The 20,827-nt window shown below is 46.6% G+C and overlaps 1 protein-coding gene across 1 annotated transcript in view; it reads right to left on the bottom strand.

The window, feature by feature from the left end:
- LIMCH1 (LIM and calponin homology domains 1) overlaps positions 1 to 20,827 on the bottom strand; it is a 990,782-nt gene that overhangs the window by 328,038 nt on the left and 641,917 nt on the right. The window lies entirely within an intron of this gene.

Raw genomic sequence — 20,827 nt, forward strand, 5'->3', positions numbered from 1 at the left:
GGAAGCATGGTACAAGAACTGATTGCTTCATTCTGATTAGCGTCCTTACACTGTGATTCAGTCTTTCTCCTTCCTCGTTGTCTGTGTTACTCCTTCTTCCTCATTGCTGCTGCGGCTTCTTCTGTTTTTCTTCTCCCCCCCCCCACTCCCCAGTTGTCCGAGTTGGTTCTCCCCTCCCAAACGCCTGTTGTCTGTGTTGCTTCATCCGACTCACACTCGTGTGGTCTGTGTTGCACCCCCACCCAGGGCCAGTTCTAGGATTTGCGAGTCCCTGGGCTAAAAGGGAATGTGCGAGGCCCCTCTAATGTAGATAAGTGGCCCCTTGCAAGGAGACCGTTCACAGACACTGTGGGAGGCCTATTGTCCAGCATTTTGTCGCCCCCCACAGTTTTAACTTTGAGCCCACAAGCATTTCTCACACCTTCAGTCCGATAGGTGTGAGAATTGCTTGTGGGCTAAAAGTTAAAACTATGGGGGAGCCAAAATGATGGACAATGGGCCTCCCACAGTGTCTGTGAATGGGTCTCCTTTCAATTGAAGGGAGCGTCTCCCTCCCTTATGTATCCAGATATCATCCCTGAGAGGCCAAGGGAGGGGGGCCCTCCATTTCAAATGGATCGCCAGGGACCCGACAGGACACATCATCAGTGCGTGGCCCCATGCTGGTGGGCTGAGTGCGAGGCCCTGGGCAGCTGCCCACGCTGCCCATGCCTAGCGCCAGCCCTGCCCCCACCCGCAATAACAAGAAAAAGAAAGCACCAAGACGCAGCCAGTGCTAGCCACATCATAGCGCTTTTTTTTTACCCTCCTTTTGTCCATGTCCAAGTTGTCATAGATACTGTTGCAGCAGATGCAGAAACCCATCCTTATCTCTCTGTACATCATTCTGGTCAAACACCAGTGTGCTTGTGGCAAACAAACGTGTGCTACACATGATAATGAACACTGCAAACTTAGACAACCCGGCCAGAGAAGCTACTTCGGGTCTATCAGTAGCATGCTGGAGATGTATAGTACTTTTTTAGGGCTCGGCCTACGTCACCACTTCGTCAGAAGTGGGGCGGAGCTCCGAGCCGTATTGTTAAGGGGTTCTGAATCGTGCAGGAAAAATTCCTCAGTGCGCGAGATTTTTTAGTAGTTTGTTTTGCCATCTGCATGGTAATTGGTCCTCGCGGTGCCGTCTTTCTAGTAGCCTTCACGCAATAGGCCATATGTATTTTCGCTACAGCACTTCCGCCATATCCTGTGTGGTTATGCGCACGGCAGTGCAATAAATTATCAATTCGAGCTGTCAGGGTGCTGCGGTAATGGAATCCAGATGGTCGGGGCGCGTTCACCAGTCTGCCGTGAGTTTGGCGGGCGCGCGTCCCTCTGCCTCCTTTCATGTTTAAGTGTTGGCCTTTCACCAGATGCCGGCTCGCAGAGGCCTCTGATATTGCCTCTCCCCGCCTGCTCCTCACTGCAGCCCCCACCACTGGAAACGACAGGCTGGGAGCTCACAGAAACCTCTGACATCGCCTCTCCCAGCCTGCTCGTCCTTTCAGCCCCCACCGCTCCTCACTGCAGCCCCCACCACTGGAAACGACAGGCTGGGAGCTCACAGAAGCCTCTGACATCGCCTCTCCCAGCCTGCTCGTCCTTTCAGCCCCCACCGCTGGAATTCATATAAAAAGCATGCTTTGATATACATAGATATGCTCTGTTGCTGCTGCTGCCTTGGCACAGTACCTGCTGTGAGTGTGTGCAGGCAGCAGTGGTACAAGCTTCTCACACTCACAAAGAGATCACAGGCAGCAGCGGTGCAAGCTTCTCACACTTACAAGGAGATCACAGGCAGCAGTGGTGCAAGCTTCTCACACTCACAAGGAGATCACAGGCAGCAGCTGGGAAAACTTCCCATACTCACAAGGAGATCACAAGCACCAGTGGTGCAAGCTTCTTACACTCACAAGGAGATTACAGGCAGCAGTGGTGCAAGCTTCTCACACTCACAAGGAGATCACAGGCAGCAGCTGGGCAAACTTCTCATACTCACAAGGAGATCACAAGCACCAGTGGTGCAAGCTTCTTACACTCACAAGGAGATTACAGGCAGCAGTGGTGCAAGCTTCTCACACTCACAAGGAGATCACAAGCACCAGTGGTGCAAGCTTCTTACACTCACAAGGAGATTACAGGCAGCAGTGGTGCAAGCTTCTCACACTCACAAGGAGATCACAGGCAGCAGCTGGGAAAACTTCTCATACTCACAAGGAGATCACAAGCACCAGTGGTGCAAGCTTCTTACACTCACAAGGAGATTACAGGCAGCAGTGGTGCAAGCTTCTCACACTCACAAGGAGATCACAGGCAGCAGCGGTGCAAGCTTCTTACACTCACAAGGAGATCACAGGCAGCAGCTGGGCAAACTTCTCATACTCACAAGGAGATCACAAGCACCAGTGGTGCAAGCTTCTTACATTCACAAGGGGATTACAGGCAGCAGCGGTGCAAGCTACTCACACTCACAAGGAGATCACAGGCAGCAGCGGTGCACGCTTCTCACACTCACAAGGAGATCACAGGCAGCAGTGGTGCAAGCTTCTCACACTCACAAGGAGATCACAGGCAGCAGCTGGGAAAACTTCCCATACTCACAAGGAGATCACAAGCACCAGTGGTGCAAGCTTCTTACACTCACAAGGAGATTACAGGCAGCAGTGGTGCAAGCTTCTCACACTCACAAGGAGATCACAGGCAGCAGCTGGGCAAACTTCTCATACTCACAAGGAGATCACAAGCACCAGTGCTGCAAGCTTCTCACACTCACAAGGAGATTACAGGCAGCAGTGGTGCAAGCTTCTCACACTCACAAGGAGATCACAAGCACCAGTGGTGCAAGCTTCTTACACTCACAAGGAGATTACAGGCAGCAGTGGTGCAAGCTTCTCACACTCACAAGGAGATCACAGGCAGCAGCTGGGCAAACTTCTCATACTCACAAGGAGATCACAAGCACCAGTGGTGCAAGCGTCTTACACTCACAAGGGGATTACAGGCAGCAGCGGTGCAAGCTACTCACACTCACAAGGAGATCACAGGCAGCAGCGGTGCAAGCTTCTCACACTTACAAGGAGATTACAGGCAGCAGTGGTGCAAGCTTCTCACACTCACAAGGAGATCACAGGCAGCAGCAGGGAACACTTCTCATACTCACAAGGAGATCACAAGCACCAGTGGTGCAAGCTTCTTACACTCACAAGGAGATCACAGGCAGCAGCGGTGCAAGCTTCTCACACTCACAAGGAGATTACAGGCAGCAGTGGTGCAAGCTTCTCACACTCACAAGGAGATCACAGGCAGCAGCGGTGCAAGCTTCTCACACTCACAAGGAGATCACAGGCAGCAGCGGTGCAAGCTTCTCACACTCACAAGGAGATCACAGGCAGCAGCTGGGCAAACTTCTCATACTCACAAGGAGATCACAAGCACCAGTGGTGCAAGCTTCTTATACTCACAAGGAGATTACAGGCAGCAGTGGTGCAAGCTTCTCACACTCACAAGGAGATCACAGGCAGCAGTGGTGCAAGATTCTCATACTCCCGAGAAGGCGATCACGGGCAGCAGTGGTGCAAGCTTCTCACACTCACAAGGAGATCACAGGCAGCCGCGGTGCAAGCTTCTCACACTCACAAGGAGATCACAGGCAGCAGCTGGGCAAACTTCTCATACTCACAAGGAGATCACAAGCACCAGTGGTGCAAGCTTCTTACACTCACAAGGGAATTACAGGCAGCAGCGGTGCAAGCTTATCACACTCACAAGGAGATCACAGGCAGCAGCGGTGCAAGCTTCTCACACTCACAAGGAGATTACAGGCAGCAGTGGTGCAAGCTTCTCACACTCACAAGGAGATCACAGGCAGCAGCAGGGAAAACTTCTCATACTCACAAAGAGATCACAAGCACCAGTGGTGCAAGCTCCTCACACTCACAAGGAAGAGTGACAGTGAGTGCAAAATGAGTGCACAGGGACAGTGAGTGCACAAGAGTGCACATTGACACTGAGTGCACAGTGAGTACAGAGTAACAGTAAGAGCAGAGTGAATGCAAGAGTAACTGAGTGTAGAGTGATAGTAGAGTGACAGTAAGTGCAGAGTGACTGTAAAGTGGCAGTGAGTGCAGAGTGACTGCAGAGACAGTGTGTAAAGACGAAGGGTGCACATTGTGTGAGTGTGCAGAATGAGTGTGCAAGATAAACAGTGTGTGACTATGCAAGGTGACATTGGGAGTGTGCGGGTGAGCATTTTTTGAATGTGTAAGGGCATTGTGTGAGTATACAGAAAACACCACACACACATACCACACACACACACACACCACACACACATACCCCACACACACATACCCCACACACACATAACACACACACAAACTACACACCACACTCTCTCAAGACCACACACTGGTCACCACTCACCACAACACACTCACCAACACACACTCGCACCCCCAGGCTCACCCCCACAGATTCACCATCACACACTCACCACTACACAGAAAACAAACACAACAAATAATGTCAGTGCAACTTTCACCAAACAGGCGCACACACCACCAGCTGACAGTGCACCAGGCACTCTTAATTGGCACATTCATCAACAGCTGTCAGTGCACCCTTTCACCAACAACACACATTACCATCCAGCTCTCTACGCTTCACAGCCACACTCAGTAACAGCTCTTACTGAACGCTAACACCAGTCATACACATCTCAAGCCACCACTACACGCTTCCACAAAACACACACACCAACAACCATTACTGCACAATACCTACAGGCACACACATCCACCACACATCAATGCCACACATCACTGCACACACAAATTGATAACGCATCCACCAACTAAAATTGTACCTATCGCACTAGGCTGCACTTCAGCTTTTAAACATAATGCGTTAACGTGCAGCATGCCACCATTTATAACATTCCAATACAAGACACATATCTCAAACACACATCATATTCTTCCACTCCAAAACACATGCCTAAAACACATTGCCATTTACAATCTCATTATCTCAAACTCAAATAAAACCAGAGCCCTAATGCATTCATAATGCTTGTTTTTCTTTGTGCTTGCCCCTGTCATTGCTCCTTGCCCTGTCGCTCCTGCCGTCCTCTTGTATTGTGCCCTTCATCAGCTCTCCACCCCACCCTCTCCTGTGTTGCATTTTATTTTTGTTAATAAGGGCGATATCGACCCGAGGGCACTAGAATGCTATACATGAGCACCAGATTAAGTTACATACGGTCAGATTACTTTATTTTGTTGTTATAGTGTTGCTTGCCCACGTTGTGCTGCTTGCTTCTGCTACCCCGCATTCTGTTGCTTGTACCCGCCTACTAATCTCTTGTTGTTTGCACCCTTCCATTGCTTGCAGCCACCCCAACAGAACAAAACATGTTTGTAGTAATATGCAATTATTCAGTAGTGAACATGATTCTCCGGGCCGTCCACCTCAGAAATGTTTCTCATCAAACTGAGCTTCAATTGGGGCTAAAGATGCTCAGCTTCAAGTAGTCTATTATTTGAATTGAGGCTTTGAGGCCACAGTAGCATTTCCAAAGCACACAAAAGGTCAATGAATCGACCTTTTCTGTGTTTTTTACTACAGGTGTGGAAATTTGGCAGTTATTACCTGGCAGGCGGAATAGATCTTGCTGGCATATTGTGAGAAAACAGCTTTCAGCGAGCATGCCAGGCACCACTGTGGGGCACTTTGTTATATCCTACTTATGTTACGATATCTATCCCTGGTTACCTACCTCCCTGCTGCTCAGTGTTTGCAGTGGACTGTGATGCTTGGAATGCCTGGGTGCCTGTGTAAATGAGTGGTGACAGTAGAAAGATTGGCTGAGCAGCAGGCAGGCTCCTCCTGGTGGGGCTGAAGATCAAGGTACACCAGGCTAATGGACATTTGAACATAATTACTATTCTGCAACAAGAAGTTAATAAAGAAACTTACAAAACTCATCTTGGCTACCTGTGGTAAGATACAACACACTTCAAAGTTACAAACAGGGGAGGCAGAGGTGCATGCCACTGGGTCAAACTCATCTTGATAAAAGGTAGGAGTACTCGTTGGTCAAGCCAATCATCCTGTACTTCCACCATTACAACAACACAGCATAGCTCAGGGCGACACTGTTAAAAGGCTGCTTTTCCTCAACTTCAAGAAAGACTCCTAAACAAGCACAGGCAAAGCCTATCGATCACGCCTGGTAGAGAGCTATTGGCATGTCAATGGTTTTTAGCTTGGCTCAGACAAATTACAGGACCATTTCACTGTAATGGAAGTCGGAAAGGGCAGTGAATTAAAACAGCTTGGAAGCGCAAACTTCTCTTGCCCATTTCAAAGACACAGGAGTGGAATAAGGGTATGTTGGAGAGACTCCAATCAGAAAGGACATGGAGCTTGTATACAGAGCCCTGCAGGTGCCCTGACTCCAGATGGTTCATAAAGCAGGATGTGGTGTTACCACTTTGGAACTGGAGAACCAGAGGCGTCGTCTCAACATCTTGTAATTCTGGGCAAATCACATAATCTCCCGATGCCTACAAAATTAATATGAACTTATATAATGTCATTGATGCTTATAAAGCACTACAGTAACCTTGAGTCCAGTTTGCGCTATATATACTTGCAACAAATAAATCAGGTGTGCAGAGCTGATTTCTTTACTTAAAGACTCAGAGAGGTCAGATACCTGACTGGTGGCCTTTCTGCTACGGCCCATAGGAGGGAGGTGAGATTCAGACTTCATGTTTTCAATGGGAGCCCTGAGAGGCAAGCAGCTGGAGCAGCCTTCAAATATTCCCAGGTCTATGCATAAGTAACTCATCCAGTCCATGTTTTCTTTCTCTGCATTCAGACCTGTTTAGTCCTGATTATTACATTGGTAAGTAGACTATGTTAGTCCTGTTTAGTACATTACTAAGTAAAGGGCTGGCTTTAGCGCTGGTGGCGCCTACTGCGACAATGTTTGTTGCCCCCCCCCCCCCCCAATGACCACCTCTGCCATGGGTTGATTCCTTCACTAACATCCTTTCAGAGTGCCCCTCAAGTCTCCAAAACCACTCTCTCTCAGATGCATTTAATTAGTTTTATAGTGCCACTCATACCAGTGTAGGGTGTCAGAACACTTTACATCACACAGAGACAATCAATCATACGTGTGTAAATCAGTTTTTAGGAAGCATTACATTAGACAGAGGACTACAAGGTGTAGGAGTCGCGCGCCCTCCACGAAGTCATCACCCAGTGCGGTGGCACCGGTCGCACCACCCTAGAGCAGGCCTGAGTCCCAGAATGCAAAGAAAAAATATCTGTACTAGATGAGCTGCTCAAGCATGTTACTGGGACACTTGAAAGCGCTCGTGGGGACTCAGAGCCATAGACTAGGGGAGAGAATCGAGGTGCGGGGCTAAATATTTTCTTTCCCTTATGAGTCCATGAGGAGGCAGACTTTGGGGCGCTGGCACAGAGCTGGTGGTTAGTTGCATGGCTAATTGTTTTTCTACTTATAATTCTGGACGGGGAGGACTGCTGGGGTAACACCCTCAAGTTTCCAAGGTCCATGTGTGTATAGCTTATCCAATACAGATTTTTAGGTCGAGCCTAAGGGCAGCGCGCATGCGCTGCTCGCTCTGCGAGGCTTGCTGTATTGGAGTATGCTCTTGAAGCCCCGCCAACTCTCAGCCCATATTCGTCATTGGCTTATGTCATTGCCCTTCGTAAATGCTGGCTTCCGATTCCTACATAGGCTTATTAGTCCCTCCTTAGTACTGCTTTGTCTTCACTTGTAATCTCCCATGAGGGCTGGCCCTTTTACTTTGGTTGTTACACAGCCTGCTTTATAAGTTGGTGAGCACTATTTTCTTAAATGCACTTCCCCTATTCCACCCAGAGCATCAGCACATCCGCCCGCTTTGTTTTAAATAGTAATGTATTTTTATTATTCAAATTACAGCATGGTCCGCTTTATAGCCGTTACACTTATTTAATTAATTATTATACGGCGTGGTCCACATTCACTTTAGCGGCCGCGTCTATTTAATTGCCAGCGCAGGCTGCTTTCACTTTAGCGGCCGCGCTACAAAGCTTTTGAAATTACTTTGGATGAAAGCACCATACGCATTTTCACATTAATGTTGGCTACACCCCTTTGTTTAGACGCTGCTCACGGTAACCTGAATATGCGAGCAGCATCTAAAAAAAGGGGTGTGGCTACCTTTACAGTGGTCTCGCATTTATGAGAGTTTGAGCTCTTGGCTTTAAAAACAACAATGCCTTTTATTATTATTATTATTCAGCTTATAGAGCGCCTGGTTACTCCAACGGAGTATCCCCGCGCTACAACACCATCAAAACCAGGGCATCCCTCCCTCTAGCCAAAGGCTCAGGAAGAACACATTAAGAAGGCCTACTTTCGGGTGCCGGAAATGCCAAGATTTTAGTTTTTTCCAGAACAAAATCTCAGATGGGCACGTCCTTAAAATCAGCAGGTAGGTCGTTCCAGGCCTTAGCCACAAGGAAGCCAAAGGAGCTCCCTCCAGCCCATACCTTCCGCACCTTAGGCGCAATCATCCTCGCTGTGCCCAAAGACCTCAGGGTATGAGCAGGTCTATACGCGGTAAGAAGGGGGTGCAGAAATCTTGGCCCTTTCTTGTTGAGGATCCTGTGGCCAAAACACAAGCCCTTAAAGGTAACTCTAGCCTGTATAGGGAGCCAATGTAATTCTCTCAAGGCCTCCCCCACCGAGGCCCACCTAGGGATATTCAGAATTAGACGAGCTGCAGCGTTCATTACCTTCTGCAAGATGTTCAGATTTCTTGTGGTCACCCTTAAGTAAAGGATGTTACAGTAATCTAGACGGTACGTGACATGGGCCTGTACAATGGTTCGTTTGGCATCTAGTGAGAGTAAGTCCAGGGTTTATCACAGCATTTTAAGAATGCCAAGGCAGGCTCCAGCCACAGCTGATATCTGCTCTGAATAGGAGAGAGGGTGTCATCGAACCATACTCTCAGATTCTTGACCTTGGCCTTAGGGGTCGGAGTAGGTCCCAACTCCTCCAGCCACCACAAATGTGACCATAAAGAGGGCTGCTTGCCAACTACCATCACCTCCGTCTTTCCCGCATCCAGCTGCAGTCAGCTGAGCTTCATCCAGGTAGCAAGCTCACCCAAGCAGATCTTGAAATCAGATGGCATTTCTACCCCCTTTTGCTCCAGGGTAACAATCAACTGAGTGTCATCGGCATATGACACCAGTTTCAACCCATGTCTCAACACAATATCTGCCAGGGGGCGCATATAGATATTGAGGGCTAAGGGCCGAACCTTGAGGCACCCCTTGAGACAGAGGAAAAACTCTGGATTTAAAAGGATGTTGTAGAACCTGGAAGGATCTGTTCTGCAGAAAAGGCTTAATCCACTTCCATGTCCCGCCACTGACCCCGGCCTCCCCCAGCCGTTCCATCAGAAGGCCGTGGGAGACCGTGTCAAAAGCAGCACTCAGATCCAGAATGATCAGTGCAGTAGTTCTTCCCTCATCGGCTGCGGTTTTCAGGGCCTCCGAAGCTAGAAGAAGGGCCGAATCAGTACTATGAAGCGGCCTAAAGCCAGATGGGTTCATGGAGAACCGGTCTTTCTTCCAAAAACATAGACAATTGGCTATTGAAATGTCTCTCTGCTATTTTAGCAACATAGGGTAGCAGGGATATAGGTCTCAAGTTTTCTGGAAGAGCAGGGTCTAGAGAAGTTTTCTTTAGCAGTAGTACCACCATAGCATGTTTCTAATTGCTAGGAACCTGCCCCGAGCTAAAGGAAATGTTCAAATGTTTGGTGAGAACCGGTGCAATTACTTCTTTCCCTCGCAATATACATTTTGGGGGGATCGAATCCAAGGGTGACCCAGATTTTATGTGTGTTCTTTTTATAAAACACATAAATAAAATGCATTGTCATTTTCAATGCCAATAACTTAAATGCTTGCAAATGTGAGACCTATTGCATTGAAAATTCTTGTTTTCTTGCATTCTGGAACTTGGAAATTCAGTTTATTACATTATTAAATAGGACTACGAGTTTCAGAATGCAAACAAAAGTAATGGGCTTGGATGGGGAGAGGATGCGGGCTAACGGCTAGAGCTGTTGACCTCAGAGCTGGGGAACCGGTTTCGAGTCTCAGCAGGGATACTCAAAATCCTGTGATTCTGGACAAATGACTTAATCTTCCTGTGACTAACAAAAATAAATGTTTCCGTCTGTAACCCAACTGGTGCTCATGTAAAGCGCTCTGATACCTTCTGGTCTAGTTTGCGCTATATAAAAACAATTTTTTTTTTAAGCAGAGTGAAAAATTGTCTTCCAGAAAGCTGCTTAAGGATTATTGTCAAATGAAAAGAACACAACGGCGGACCTTCTAATCTGCACCTCATGGTGATGCCTTGGAAAGATCTCTCAAATCTTCCAGCACACTCAGCATGAACAAGAATATTGAGCTCTATAACCTATGATAAAGGTGAAAATAAAGGTTTTCGAAAAAAAAAAAACACGAGATGGACTGGACTACCTTACCTGGCACACCTCCTTTTTTAGGGCTCGTGCCTGCGTTGCAATGGGCCCAGATCTTTGGACTGGGGTGAATGTGTGACATTGATCCACATTCTGTCCATCATTGTTGTGTTTGCGTTGCAATGCGCAGCCCTTTTGTAGGGGGTTTCAAAATGTACCTAGAAATGGCACACGCTCATGCTTTTTCTTTTGTGTTATGGGATTGGCTTGTGCGTGCGTGTATTTCACAAACAGAGCACGCAATAGGCCAAAGGCGGGTGCATTGCTCCGCCCATGGCCTATTGGCGTCTGTTACGCGTATGGGCTGTCATGTGGTTTCAATTATCGTGCCCATTGGTCTCTGTGGATGGCGTGTATTTTAAAATGACTGTGTTCTTGTGGGACCGTGGGCTCTTCCGGAACCTTCCGCGGTAACTGGAATAGCGCGCCTGTTTAAGTCATCACATGGCGGTACGGAGCAGACTCGAGGGAACAAAGTGCTCTGTGAGAAGCCAATACTCGGAAGGTGCTCTCCATACCAGCAGCAGGAATGCGGTCTTGCTGCGAGGAATGCGAGTCAGGCCTGGCGGGGACAGATAAGAGAGGAGGGCAATCTGTGTTTGCCACATGTGCGCCACAGGCAGAAAATCGATTACGAAAACTTGACCTAACCCTGTCTTAGTAGATCGGGGAAGACATTACATAGGAGGGTGAGCTGGGTAGCACGCACTGTGCATTACAAATGTTGCCAGACTTTCTTTGTTGTCTGTATATATACATTCTAACATGCATTAGCGAACCATGGGACGGGTGAAAAACCTTCTGGAGTATTTTTTGTTAAACATGTTTTAGCGCTAACAGAGAAGTATAATTATGTGTAGTGTATTTTGAAATGCATACATTGTGTGCTTTGACAAGCGGGGATTGGGGGAGGGGTTGCGTCTCTGCCTGTTGGACCCGTTGGGACTCAGGTACTACAATGTCTACACTCATTTCAGTTCTGCAGAAATGCAAACCCTTTAGGTTTCCGTGTTATGCAGAACCTTTCAAGGGTATTGTTTTTGTGCACTGAAAAATACCATCTTTAGTTATTTATTAAAAATAAATAAACAAGCGCAAAATATTCAGATAACAACCTGCCCTTGGTACTTTGATCAAGCACAACCTTTTCGGAGCAGAGGGTTTGTGGCTGCTTGACAGGGCTGCGTTACAGGCTCATGCTAAGATTTGGGGGTACAGCTGGGGCTGGAGGTGAACACGTGTAGAGCACTTTGCCAACCAACATCCCTGTACAGATCTTCTCTAAACCATTCTCATCCGGTTTTAATCTCTTAGTGGGCTCTGTTTTCTACTCAGATGAGATGTCCTTTCTGGCCCGGAATCGTTAAGTGTATTGCAAAGGGGTTTATTTTCAGTTTCCATTCCCTGTGCATGCTGTGCCAGGTCATGCATTGCATGCAGTGGAGGCTCCTCTGGGCACCAGGTGCCACAAAGCACACCACTTGGGGGGGGGGGGGGATGCCTGCGGCGAGGACACCGCTCTAGTATTCTTAGTGGAAGGCCTCGGGCTCCCGTAACTTTAACAGTGGGGCACACGCGTGTCACAGATAGGAGCAGTAGTGCGAACCCCCAAAGACTGCAGTCCTCATGCAGCTACCAATGTTATGTTATGTTATGTTATAACGTGATTTGTATAGCGCTCGGCTACTCCGAGGAGTGTCCCGGCGCTTTAACCAGAGGCGGTACAGGGTGGGTGCAGTGTGACTAACTCTATTGGACAAAAAGCCAGGTCTTCAGTTCCTTCCTGAAAGCCATCAAAGTGCTCGACTTTCTCAGGGTGGCCGGCAGAGAGTTCCACAGCTGAGGGGCACTGAGTCTAAAAGACCGGCCTCCAATTCGGGCTCGCTGAATCACAGGCACCACCGCCAAGGCCTGAGACGCTGATCTAAGCACCCGAGAAGGCTGATAGAATGACAACCGCTTCCTAATATAGCTCGCGCCCGATCCGTGAAGGGCCTTGAAAGCCAACGTAAGTGCCTTAAAAACAATGCGCTTCCGGATCGGCAGCCAGTGAAGAGTAGACAAAAGTTCACTGGCACTAGATCTCCGGTGAAGGCCAAAGATGGCACGAGCCGCGGCATTTTGGACTATCTGAAGACGCGAAAGAAGATACTCCGGCAGTCTCACATAAAGCGAGTTCGCATAGTCCAGGCGTGAGCCAATTAACGCCTGTACCGTGATTATCCTGTGGGCCAGAGATAGCAATGGAGGGAACTTTCTCAGCATTTTGAGAACGCCGAAGCACTTGCCGACTAAGCTGAGGATCTGGGGCTTCAGGGTAAGACCGCAGTCAATTGACACCCCCAGATTCTTCGCTGAGGTGGACACCGAGGAAGGTGGGAACATGGCCGGGGGCCACCATTCCATCCATCTAGGGTCAGATAGACAGCCAAAAAAGAGCAGCTCGGACTTGTCCGAGTTGCACTTCAGGCCGTTGCATTGGAACCAGTTGAAAACGGCTTCCAGACAACCCTTGATGCGTTCTCTGTCAAAATCGGCGCCCCTCTTACAGGTGAATAAGAGCTGGGTGTCATCCACATAGGAAACGACCTGGGCTCCAAACGACTCCAGAGGGGTCATAAAGATGTTAAATAGAGTGGGACTCAGGATAGAACCCTGAGGCACTCCCACCTCCAATGACGGCATACTGGCTGTGTATGGAGGGGCCCAGATCGTTTGGCGGCGGTCCGTCAGAAAAGATTCGAAACCAACTGAACACCGTCCCCCGCAGCCCGATCTACCTAAGCCTAGCGAGGAGGCTGCCGTGGGGGACGGTGTCAAGAGCCGCCGAAAGGTCTAACATGACCAGCATGGCCTTGCCTCCAGCGTCCAAAACCTCCTTGATGGCCTCCGTCACTTCCAGTAGAGCCGTTTCCGTGCTCATATTGGTGCGGAAGCCCGACTGGGTGTTATGCAAGATGTTATTCGCCTCACGGAAGTTGGAGAGAGATTGATGGACATGTTTCTCAACAACTTTAGCAAGGGCTGGCAGGAGGGAGATAGGCCTATAGCTAGCATGGGCCGAGGGGTCCAGATTCGGCTTTTTCAGCAGCGGTAAGATACAAGCATGCTTCCAGGCCGGAGGAACCATGCCTGAGCTCAATGATAGATTGAGGTTAATGAGAGCATTAATGGCTAAGGCGGATTTGGCAAGAAATTAACGGGGAGCCAGATTTGAGTTTGGCCAGAAGATCCAATGAAGCTGGCAAGGAAAGGTCAGGGAAGGTAACAAGGGTGGGCTTGACGGCAGATACAAATAAGGCCCTTGGGGCTATCCTGGCACCCAGGGCCAGAAAAGAGTCCTGAATAGTCTTCATTTTGTTGGTAAAAAAGCGGGGCAGTTGTCTCCTGTTCTATACCTTGAGAGATGCTGTTAACCAACGCCCGGCTAACTCCAGGGCCTTGGCGTTGAGGACCATAATGGATGCCAGTGCTGTCCAAATTAAGTAAAAGACAAATTATGCAGCACATTTTGTGGTAGTATTATTAATTACTGTCATTTTTAAAATGATTAACACGGTTTGGATGCAGGTTTCACCTCATTAGTAAATGTCAAGGTATTTGTAGAGCGCACTGCCCCCAAGCGGTTTCCTGGCGCTATTACTCATACCGGTGTGGAACCCTTCCTGGCTTTCCCTGTGAAGTTTTTACTCTTGGGCACCCCCAGGGTGAAGCCAGGCATCCTAGCGCTGTTGGGGCCGGTGTGGAGGTTAAGCAAGCTATTGCCCAGAGTTGCAGCGTGGGGCCCATGATTAGAATAGGCACCGAGGCGAGAATTGTCAGGTCCGAGGAAATGGAGCCCAGGACCCGTCGAGGCGGGAATTGAACCCTGGTCCCGGGCCAGAACTCTGCATCAGGGTCTGCCGCTCTAACCATTGAGCCACACTCCTAGTACCAGTATAACATCCACATGCAGTAATAATAAACAGAAAGGTGACCAATCAACCTTTGCGAAGGTACTCCCACTGCACAACAAAAAGTGTTGCTGCATAGTTGGTAACTTTTGCAGATTATGCAGCAGAAGGTGGCTTGTATGGCAAATGCGGTAAATTACTATGTATATGCGGAAAAAGCAGCAGCAGCGTATTCACATAATTCCTGTGGCCATTCTTATATTTGTATCTTTCACTTCTGTGTTAGTGAGAGTATGGCATTGTTTGTTCTAAATCGCACTAGAAACTATTTCTTTCTATTGCCCTACATTGACAGTTCCGACCAAACCGTCGCATTATAAAAGTTTGAGCTATTGGTGTTGCATTATTTAGCAATGCCAATAGCTCAAACTTTAATAATCGAGCCCTATTGCATTGCAAATGCTTGTCTCTATTACTTAAGGATTATTGTTCAAGCGCTTGTACTTTCATAATGGGATGGTGGTAATGCCCTGCTCCATGGCCTCCCTGGCTCGATACTGGCCCCCTCTAAGGGCATCCTACATGGAACAGCATGTCTTATCCAGGCCCATAAGAAATATGATCACATCACCCCCATCCTGATGGAACTCTGCTGGCTCCCTTTGCCAGCCCTGACCATCTCCAAAACTAATTGCATCTTTTACAAAGTCATCATGATCATCAGTCCTGCTTATCTTGCGGACCAGCTCACCATCTTGGTGGCTATTAATAGACCCGCATTCAGGCCACCATCAGACTGGAGAACGTGAAACTATTTCTTCAGAAACCAATTTCAGAACTGGTTTTCAAGCTCTCATACTCATGCATCTGGATAGTGGTAATGACCTACTCGATGGCCTCCTAAATATCATACTGGCATTCTCATCCAAGGTGTAAATAAATATGGTCACCCCATCGTGATGACATGCCGTAGACTCTCCTTGCTGGCCCACAGCATCTTCAAAACCAACTGCTACATTTAAAGAGCCATCACGACCAACACTACCGCTTATCTTGCTCACCATCTCCAATTAATCTCAGTACACCTGAAGCCAGGGCAAAAACGAAAAAAGAAGGCAGCAGGCCAGTTCTATCTATGCACCATGGAACAATAACTCCAGATCCATAAGGATGCCCCAATGCGGCTCCAATTTAGGAAAACGTTTGAGTCAAGCCTCTCTAAAAAACACATCATAATGTAATAATAATCCAATAACCTGCTACCTCTTGTATCACTTGTTTACTGTTTGCTTGTATTTGGCCCTGCACAGCCTTTTGGCTAAGTCTGCTCTATATAAATACAAGATACATACATTAAGTGATGAAAAGAAGGTAACTGGATTGCAAATGTACGGCCGATGTTTCATGGATGGACAGTGAATGGCGGGAAAGGGAGGAGTGTCAGAGGGAAGATTGGACAGAGGTAGCAGGATGAATGGAAAGTTAAATTGAAATGTTGAAGAATTGACAAATCCAGGGATAGATAAAAGGATACAGGGTTTATAAGGATGGATGACAGTGAGATTGGATGCATGAAACCCAGAATCACTGGGAGTGAAAGGAACACAGACAACAGCACAGAGAGAAGTGTGGGAGAGAGCAAACGCAGCTCTTCAGAGGACGGGGAACACCTTGAGGCAGGCGCTCTTGCAGCCGGAGGGCAGCACTAAGCCATGAGGCAGGTGGCGAAAATACCAGGGACACAGGCAGCTGGTTAGATCAGGGGAAGAAGACACAATCAGTTGGGAATGTGAGAACTGTGCTGCCAAAGGCCAGGAGTCGGAAGGCGTTATTTCAAGCTGCATGCATGCACAGTCCACACAGAAAACCAGAAGAGGTTGATAGGAGCGGTGTGGCCTTGCGAAGAACTCTATAGATACCAGCATCAGTGTAGGACCAACATGCTGTTGCAATAATTTGCATCTAAGGAACCACTTTGCCACGCTATCATGAGGATCCACAGTGACCAGATCCACAGAGATCAATTGCTACTGCTGCTAATCTAACCTTCACCTGTGTACGAGTAACACAACAAGACTACCATGCCAGCCTTCTACATTCGTTTCACATTTAGTGAGATGTAAAACAAATTATAGTGCATGCCAAATTACATTTTATTATTCCAAAAAAAGGCAAAGTAGTATCAAAGCAATGTATAAAAATGTCATGAACCCCGAACAGTCTTCCAGAAGTGTGCCATAAACAAAAAAGTAGGAAACGTACTGGACTATTAGAAGTTCATATAATAATATGCTGAAGATGATTACGGTATTTGATGACAAATCCCAACTTGTAAAATTTGCTATAACTAGAAATCTAATTTGCAATACGATTAAGACATGATAAGTATGTCAAGCATCCAACTAGTAAACATATTAGAATGAACTTGTTTGTGTCATGTATTGTTTTCTAGAACCTTGATTAAGTACAACTCCTATAAACCTGGAACCCCTGAAAACCATTTGAATTTACTTGGGAATAACAAATGCACATGAAAAGGTAAAACACAAATAGATTCTCAGAATATCTGAGGAGGGAACCATGCTCAAGTTATACAAATAAACCATACTTGGTTCTTTTCTGGGAGCAAAGACAGGATAATGTCCAAAAAAGGACAAGATTACAGCAGCCAAGCTGAGCTTCTGAGACAATTAGGTTACAAAGCTCTTTAATTAACTCATCGTAGATACAGAACATTTGCTTTGGTGATATGCTTTCCGAGACCTGGAGGCAAAGTCATGGTTTAGTCAGGAGCACAGCTCAACAAGGACAGTGACACAAGGGCTCAGGTCTGTGATTGGATCACTGCATACCAATCATAGCTGCTGCTAGGTATTTAAAGAGCTTATGAAGTGCTCTGCTTTCTCCTGTCCTCCTACGAAGTGCAAAAACCCTCCAAACTCACCACAGAGCAAAGACATAGCCATTTGGGGGTTGCATATGATCATCAAAGTGGTAGTAGCTTTAATCTGCATTTGAAACGGAGACTTACATTTTTAATATTGTAATGTTGCATTGTGGGGGCGTGGCTTGCGCGCCGGCTGGTGAGGACGGCTTCTCCGTGAGCTCCGCTACGGACATGTAATGTAATGTAATGTAATAGTCACTTATATAGCGCTCCTATTCTGCGGATGCCGTGAGAGCGGTTTTCCCTGTTTTCTACGACCTAAGACAGCTGCAGTTACGGCGGAACACCCAGAGACTGTGAGGATGTTGTTTCCGGCCGTTTTTCTGCAGCGGTGGTGTGTCTAATTATCGACGGTAACTTCTCTCTTTTCCGTGACGCGGGCGGCCGCCATTTTGGCCTTGAGCTCGCGTCTGGGTTTACTTCAGCTTTTGACTCTGCTGCTGCTATGAGGGGTTCCTGAATCTAACATTACACCACCGCGCTGCCATACAATGCTTCTATGCTGTAACTTTCTTGTTTGAACGGCGCTGCATGTATTTCGACGTTTTTCTCCTCAATTGATGTGTGCCTCAAAGGAATGCTTGCCGCCTTTTTGGAAATGCTTCCTCTATTGGTTTTGAAGTATTCTCATGAGTGTCCCTATACAAAACAGTATCTTTGCTCATGTTGTTCTACCTCTTGAGTTATTACTTCAATAAGCTACCACCTTTGATATATCCTATGGAGGCGGTTGATTTCTTTTTATGCCCTATTATGACATTTCATTGACATTTTCAGCTGAGCTTGTGGTTTGCGACTTTTGCTTTACCCTCCGTGGTTTTAGTGCTCGACCTGAGTGCCATTTTTACATCGCCTTCAAGTGGCATTCTGTTCTCAGTCATACCACGTGTTACACTGGGCTGTGTCCATCTTGCTTATCCAGCCTGTCTGATTCTCTTTGCTTTATCTCTTATTGCAAACATGGCTACTGACTCTCTTACTCCGAAATTATCTCAAACGGGTACCAAGCCTAAAAGACTTAAAAATGACCCACCTTCTCCCATAAAATCTTCACCAAATCCGGTGTTGGACTCCATCCTTGAGGAGGTTCGAGGTCTCCAACCGTTTATGTCTGCTACTAATGACCGCCTTAAACAAATTGAGGATCGTTGGGTTCTTATGGAGGGCAAGGTCTTAAACTTGGAGCAAAGAGTTAGCGATATCCAGGATGCTTCAGTCAAAATTCCATTATTAGAGCAAGAAATCCATAAACTTAAGCTACACGCGGAGGATTTGGAAAATCGCAATCGTAGAAATAATCTACGCGTTTATGGTGTTCCAGAAAATTTGGAAGGGCCTGACATGGTGTCTTTCTTACGAAAAATTTTACAGGAACTTTTGAACCTCCAACCTGCGTCACACCCTCTTAACATCCAGAGGGCTCACCGCCTGGGCCGCATTAACTCAAACTCTAATAAACCTCGTGGTATTATTATGCTTTTCCTAGAATTCAAGGAGTTAATGGCTGTCTTAAAAGCCGCCAGACTTAAAAGACATCTTCAATGGTCTGGCCATAACATCTTTATCTCACAAGATCTTTCATCAGCGACGAATGCTCGACGCAAGGAATTTCTGAATCTTCGTCCTCTCATGAGACAACTCAACATTCAATACGGCATCCTACATCCATGTTTCTGCAAGATCACTCATAATGGTCGCACCTCCTCATATGATGATCCTCAAAAGCTCCACGCATACCTTCAGAGTATCTCACCTTCGAATATGGACAGTGCCAACTAATGTTCCTCTTGCTGAATTTTCTATTATTGCTCTTTCTTCTATACTGCAGCTTTTCTCATCTTCTTTTTATCCTCTCTTGCTTCTTTCTCCTGGTCTTTGATCTCATTCGTGAGATTTCGCTCTTACATTCTGCTTTCTTTTTCTATTCATGTCCTTTATTGGTTGCTCGTGGGGACGTGTCCCCTGTCTGGTGTATCCATGCCTCATACGTTTCGGTTGTTCTATCTTTTTCCGATCAGGCTCCTGTGCCTTGATCTGTTTACTCTTCTTATTCTCTTAAGGTGAATATCCATAATAAGACACTGGTGTTGCTAACTATTTATGGCCCGGCACGTCCTGACCCTAAATTTTGGAACGATATTAAAACTTTGATTTCCTCCATTGATTGCCCAGACTTTATTATTGCCGGGGATTTTAACCAATGGTTAGACCCTTTCTCAGATAGACTATCTTCCAGTAAATTTAATCCCGATAAATCCCATAAGAGTTTTCAGTCTGCCATTGCCTCACGTCCTTTATTTGATTCATGGAAATTGTGTAATCCTGATGTGTTGGAATATACCTCTTTTTCTAATGTTCATCACACCCGCTCTAGGATTGACTATATTATGGTTAGTAAATCGTTAATCCCTTCCATTCAAAATTCTGTAATTGGCTCCATATTTATTTCCGACCATGCCCCTGTTTTTACCACACTTGACCTCTCCCTTATTTCTTCCAAATTTAGTCGATGGAAATTTAACTCCTTTCTTTTATCTGACCCGGTTTTTATGAAGAAAAGTGTGGAGTTTTTTGAAGAATTTTTCTCCTTTAATAATCCCTCTGACACCTCCATTCCTAACAACTGGGATGCCTTTAAGGCTGCTTTCAGGGTGTTTACTATTTCCTATGTTGCTAACAAAAAGAAAATCAAAAGGAAAAAATATGAGGAGCAACTTCGTAAAATCAAAACCCTAGAACATATGTATTTTTCTTCTAAATCCCCCTCCTCCCTTCAAGATTTGATTTCTGCCAAAACAGAGCTGAATAAGATTATTACTAATGAAGCTTGTAACACTCTTCTTAAAATTAAGTCCAAATTTCATGGTGGCCAAAATAAAGCGGGGAAAATGCTAGCAAACTATTTGAAAGTAAAGTCAGAGCGTAAAAATGTAGGTCCAATTTTTAATGATTCTCTCAACAGATTAGTTTCAGCGGATGAAGATATTCCTGAAGTTTTTCATAATTATTACCAATCCTTATATACTGATGATACGCATCCCTCTAATGTTAATTTAACGTCCTTTTTTGAAGGTCTTCCTTCTCCCCCTTCCATTCCGGATGAGTTTGCTCTCTTGGAAAAAGAAATTACTATCCAAGAAGTAACTCGGGCCATTAACTCGCTTAAAAAATCGAAGGCACCTGGCCCAGATGGCCTTCCCGTGGAATTTTATCCCTCTTTCCATGCCTTTTTTGCTCCAAAACTCTTACAACTTTTTAACTCGTTTATTTTGGATGCGAAGGCTTCTGGATCCTTTTTGGATGCGTTAATCATTATCATTCCCAAACCAGACAAGGACCATTCCCAGTGCAAAAATGATCGC

The sequence above is a fragment of the Lissotriton helveticus genome, chromosome 2_2 (genome assembly GCF_964261635.1).
Source record: "Lissotriton helveticus chromosome 2_2, aLisHel1.1, whole genome shotgun sequence".
In the NCBI taxonomy this organism is placed as follows: domain Eukaryota; kingdom Metazoa; phylum Chordata; class Amphibia; order Caudata; family Salamandridae; genus Lissotriton; species Lissotriton helveticus.